This window comes from Octopus sinensis, linkage group LG3 (genome assembly GCF_006345805.1).
Source record: "Octopus sinensis linkage group LG3, ASM634580v1, whole genome shotgun sequence".
In the NCBI taxonomy this organism is placed as follows: Eukaryota; Metazoa; Mollusca; class Cephalopoda; order Octopoda; family Octopodidae; genus Octopus; species Octopus sinensis.
Window position 1 is genome coordinate 48,740,982 of NC_042999.1, and position 6,766 is coordinate 48,747,747.

Genomic DNA, 6,766 nt, shown 5'->3' on the forward strand with positions numbered 1-6,766 from the left:
AAGATTATTCACATCAATCTGTTTTGGCAACTTTTTATTATTTGCTCTAACCTTAGGCTTGACAAGAAAATTCGCCTTGGCACGCAAAAGCCTATAGTCGGTCCTTCACTCTGCTCCATGCATAGATACATACGTACATACCTTAGCAAAGTCCCTAGTATCTCGTTTTCTAGTGAGAATGTAATGTATAAGATGCCTTTTCTTAGAACCAGGGTGCATCCACGTCTTTTATACTTATTTTTTAGTTGAAACATCGTGTTCATGATACACAAATTCACCTCTAAGCACATCTGTAATAGTAGTAAGCCATTACTGTTGTAACCCCTACCGCATACCTTCCTAAGACACCACAGGTCTCAATCTGCACCAAGAAGCGATTTAAATCACCGAAAATAACAACTGCGTCATCAGGAGAATTCATAGCTGGAACATATGTATTCATGAGTGTTGCATAACGGCCTTTTCTTAACGGAAGTCTTGAAGGCATCAAACAATCTGTATCCTTATATTGTCGAACAGGGGAGTGTAGCCAACTGGAGACGATTTCTCCTGGGGCTAAAAAACAGTAGCATTCCTCCCAACCGAGACTGCCAGACGGGTATATTTTCGAACGGGTGTTCAGCAGTGCCATCTCAGTCAAACGGTTATTATGTACCCATGAAAGGAAATAACCCTGAAACAGTGCAATCCAAATATTCGGCTTTGCACTGGGTGGTAGTTCTAATTCCCATGTTCGAAAATATAAGGATACAGATCGTGTATCTTATAGCCAGCTGCAGACAATGTCTCTTAAGGCTAAACCACAGAAGCCTAGACTGCCAGATTAAGTTGGTAAATGATATTTAATATACAGCTACTGATTGATAGATACATACATACGTAGATACATACATTCATACATAGACGGATAGGTAGATTGATAGATACACACGTACATACATACACATACTCAGCTACATAGATGCATGCATACTTACATACATCCACCTATACATACATACATACATACATACATACATACATACATACATACATACATACATACATAAACAGACAGTAATTATAATTTGCAAGAACTCCACAGATTTCAACTTAGATGTAACTGTGTAGTCTTTTGGGTGGAAATCCTGCATAGAACGTCTCTCTCGTCCCAACTGATGGGAGAGAGGACAATGCTTGCAGTCAAGTGGATCCGATTTAACCACAGTAGTACCCAGTGATATTGTACCTTCCACAATGTGAGTACGCTTTTGCCGGGGTCCAGGAACTCTCTAGAATGGTTTATCATTTTGAGGCCATGACAACAACGACCAGGCTAATAGTCTTTAACATCGACATACATGCACACACACTATACCCCCACAGAGAGATACACACGTACATTCATCAATGAATATTTATCTCTCCATCAATCTAGCTGTTCATCTCTCTCTCTCTCTCTCTCTATCTGTCTACTTATTTATCTTTCTTTATTTCTATCTATTCAACTAATTATTTATCTATCTATTTATTTATATACAAACATATATATTGATATGTGTGCATATATATGTATATATATATATACATACATGTATGTGTATATATATATATATATATATATATATATATATATATATAATATATATATATATATATATAATATATATATATATATACAGAGAGACATGGGGGAATAGATAAGTAGATAGATAGATAGATAGATAACGATCTGCATATGCACATCAAGCTGAATAACATACACACCTTTCTATATGCATATAATCACAGCTCGTGTTTTCAGGCAAAGGAAGCTTCTTTTTGATAAACCCAGCAAGCTATTCACGAATATGTGAGTCAGGTGTATAATAAACAGTTGAGATACATTATACGTAATTTATAATACTCTTATTGTTTATTTTTGCAATCAAAGCATATTTAATAATAACAGTTATTATGAAATATCTCGACTTTTTTGTAGTTACCTAACCTAACTCGAAGCTTATATTTAATTGAAACTTAAAGAAAGAAGGTATCAAGTTCTACAGATCTCAAAATATCTGTGTAATAACTCTTCTCAGAAACTGGTTTATTCTTGAAAGTACGCTTCATATATTTTCTGTCTTATATTTGGTAAGTAGCTTTAATCAAATACGGAGAATAATATTGGCAAGCATCTACAAACATGACTATGTAAAACTATTGTGTATAGTTAATAATTCTTAACGACCAGTTCTCTTTGTACACATGGCTTGCTATAGTCATAACATTGCCGGAAAAGAAGTCTACTATTTTGATGTTCTATATAGCAAAAGAAATTTATTATTGCATACAGACAATGTAGATATAAATAAAGACATAAACAAGCTTTTATTTCCCTACTTTATAAAATAAATGTAGCAACTTTAATACTTAAATCTATAAAATCTAATGCATTTTGATGGGGCAGTTCCTGAAGAAGTCTAGATAGGTAATTACCAATCATTGTTTTACATAAATGGAGCACTTCCTCTTTGTATTCTTTACTTTTGTCATATATCGATTAGAATAGTGCTTCTAAAACGATGAAATTTTTGTATAATATTAGTACTCCCTAACAGAATATCAATCAGAAATCATAGTTAGCGATGTATGTTTATAGACCGAAATAAAAATGTGTTTTTATTGGTTCAATTGATACCCCATTCCATCATATAATTAAGGTGAAGAAACATTAACTGAAAGGGAGAAAAGTGAATAACTGTAGTTTCATCAATAATTAAAGGAACACAAAGTCGACAATAGCACAGGGAGATTTATCGTCGTTTGAGATGAGCCTTGTGGGTAGCTTGATACAGTTGTTTTTAATGGGCGGTTTATAGTTGATGTAATTATAACAGGTAGTGAGAAAGTCTACAGCAGGCGACAACATCCGGGTGAGTTACTTAGGGATATGTTTGTTACAAAACAAAGACGTTGGGTAAGTCATGTGAGTTAGGCTAGTAAATTTGTAGGAGTAAACATATGTCGGGAAGGCGTTTGTATTAAAAAGGCAATTTCGTGCCTCTTTGGAGAAGACGAAATATGAGTTGATATATATTGGTAGAGACAATCTCTCTGCCAACATGGAAGTTGTTTTTTGAACATGTATTTCAATTCATTTTCATTTAGTTCTGTTGTCGGTAGAGAAGCACACAGTTTACTCACGCGCAGCTTCGCTATCAGTTACTTTGATCCTCTTCTACTGAACAGTCAAAGTGAAGCCGACGGAGAAAGGAAACCTTTACAGTTCTAATAATGGAAATATTACAGTTCTAATAATGGCAATAATGCGACAAGAAATTGTCATGGCTACGGGACCTTCATAATGGACCCTTACAGAGCAACTGTTGGAGCCATGGCCGGCACTACATGTTGTGAACGGGAGACCGGATTCCCAAATGTGGCCAGCCACGGACCGGTTTTCAGAGCATAAATTGTTCAAATTGTTCTAATCAGTAGTAGAGCTAAGGTAATACCAGAGAGTGCATGCATCCTTATCCGTAGTCAGACCTGTGTTCTTATCCACTAGTAAGGAGGTAACAAATAGTTGGTAGCAGTGAAAGAGGAACTCGTTCCTAAGATTTTGATTGGCAATATCTAATCATATAACACCAGGATTATAATGACTCAGGTGAAGGGGCTACCGAAACGGAACGCACCCAATCTGAATGGATTTCTAATTTTCTGGGTGACAGTATACAAGAATATAATGGGGATAGTGTCTTTTCACCAGCACTGTGATTTTGATAGTGTGGATCTGGAACTTGTCTTAATGGCCGAATTTCGAACAAAGCATATATAGGAAAGATTGTCCAAGGGTTCCGTTGTCTTTAGTTGCTGTTATCATAAAAGCTGTAAGGCAATTAAATACCCGTATAATTTCTATAAACGCCTTTTACTTTAGGAAAAGAATGGCCCTGGTCACGTTGACCATTTCTTAGTTAATTTCGTCAGGAGAAATGTAAATGCCTCATGATGCTTTACAAAGATGATGATATACGTTTACTAAAACTTATTGCTTGAAAACGTTTTTACTGTTTGTTTAGAGATATGAATTAGGCTCAATCTGGTATATTTTGTTCGGTTTTAGAGTTCGCGATCCCCACTAATAAAAGAATCATTAGTGGGGAACCGAAGATGTTAACAGCATCTGAGCTTCCTAGGGTGTCACCAAACTAAAGTAGGAACTACGCATGATCTTGCTTGAAATTGGTGACCGGCAAGAAACTGTCTTCTGAACGTCAGGGTGTCATAATGTTTAAGGAGCATATAAGGAACAATGAGCCATATGTACTCTAGAAGACAGATACTGAAACTTCCTGAAACTTTAAGAAATGTCAGAGCTACTACTCACTACAACTTGCCCTGCTTGTTACTAAAACCCCTGTACTTTAATAACAGCGTCTATTTTCATAATAGATGAAAATATGCTTGTAATTTTACATTTAATTAGAAACGACTCGGGCAATCTTTCAAATTTATATAACGTAAATACCAATAATATGAATAATACTTAAATAATGTTGTAATATGACGATTAAACATGTGACTAGTTGATGAAGAAAGGAGCACGTAAAAGATTTTCCAGAATTATTGCTTCTTGGTACAGTGGAAGTGTAAAAGTTTCTGCAGCAAATGTGCTTCAATCTTCTACATCATCCAGTAGATGATAAAAACGAAAGCGTGGGGTCTATATATAATACTTGTTCGGAAGGACAGTTGTTTGTCACAGACGTATTTCAAGCATAGAGAAACATTTTACAAAGTGCTCAATGGCTTTTAGTGTACAAGATAAGGAACAATTTAACAGAAATATCAACGTCACCTTATTAGCATTGCTTGTTTGATGTATAACTCACTGTTCGGTGGATGCAAAACGGAGGAGGAATCAGGTGTATTAAAGAGAATATTTCCTTTTCAAAGAACACTACATTTGTATCGAATAGACATTCAAGAGCTTAAATTCAATAAGTATTTAGGTTTTTTTTTCTACATATATATTTTCAAATGGGATCGGAAAAGAGTTGGAAAGAGACGTCGTGCAAATGTGTATCATCTCATGAAGTGAACCCACAATGCTTCTTTCTTCCACCTTCTGTGATAAAGCTTTTTTTTAGTTTCTGTCTTTCTCAAACAGTATTTATGGTATAAAAATATCACAGTCGCCCTTTTCGTTTTCATTAAAATGAATAAATTTACTGTCTATAATATTTACTTTGCAATCGATATTTACAAATCATTTCTTCTTTCTTTCTCAGCTATTTTTAAAATATATTCATAGTCAAATATAATTACCATTTAAAAAAGCAACAACAACTTTTATGGCATGAATTGATAGAATCTCATATTAGCATAGCTTTTAGATGTGAATTTAATTTTCTCCAAATTCTACATTATCTTTCTTTCTTCCTAGGTCGATAAGTAAGTATCAGTTAATTAATAGACTCTATTTCATATTTTGTTATTACATACAATTGTTAGAAATCTATACTATACAATACAATATTTTCTGTACAAATGCGCAATAACAACTAAAACATATACTGTTGTTCTTAATGATGAGTGTTAGGTATTAATTTTATTTGTCCTCAATGTGTAGGGAAAAACAAAGCAACCATTACCTATATCGAATTTTGTGTTTTGTTATAATCCTGTCAGTCTTTCACACATCTTTCTGTAATTTTCGCTTGTTATTTATTTTAAAAAAAATTTATTATTTTCTACAAAATATTAGCTACCATTCTGATAATAATTCTGACGTTATGCAGAATGACCGAAATTTGGAGGTATAGTTTGTGTACTAATTCGAAGCCAGTACTTTCCTGACATCCTTTTTATTGATCTCAAGAACTGAAAAAATACGTTAGATGCCAATATTGTGTGAGAATGTAACGATAGGAAAGCATATATTGAAAAGTAACATTAGCAGTCTTTTCTTAAATCGTCGCCCGTATTACAAAACGTACAATATCCAAAAACTGCATTTAAAAACCCCCAATGTCAATATTCCGTAAGATTAGGCAGGGAGAAAGTAATCCAGTTGAAGGAAGAAAACATGTTACAAGATCTGGGCTAAAATACGGAAAGCAAAATCAGAGTATAAATAAAAGGACCATTGTCGGCTCAGAAAATAATATAAGGAGAAATTTATGAAACACACCTATGTCATCAAATAGAAAATATGCAATCGATTTAAGGTGCCTATCGAAAGCATAGTGATTGCCCAATTGAAGCAGATTTAAAGAATATAGATAAACACGACCAAAATATGACCTTCGTGGGTAAAGCAATACGTTTAGATGCTATGTGGAAACAGACATAAAAAGCATGAAGATCAAAGATTTCGCTAAAAGATGAAGGGTGTGTTACATGAGCTCAGATAATCAGTGCGGTTAAAGTGAAAGTCATAGATATATTATTTTCAGCAATGGGCAAATATCGTTGTTTTATGATAGATATCATGATCGTTTCAAACCAAAATATTACCACGTTGGATATTGTGAAACTACCAATTAGCAACCTAACTTTCTCTTATACATAATCCCAATAACCTAATCATCCAGTGTTGAAATAATAGAATATGAAAATTATAGTAGGAGATCGAAGAGTGCTCACATCTAAAAACACACGTTTTAATTCCTAATAAATAGGAGATATAATACTGTTGGCATCTTCTTAAAATTACGTCAAATTTAAAGCTCTAAGACAAAGTGTTAGGAAAATAAAGCACAGTTCAAACAAAATAATTACTCGATGGTAAACTAAT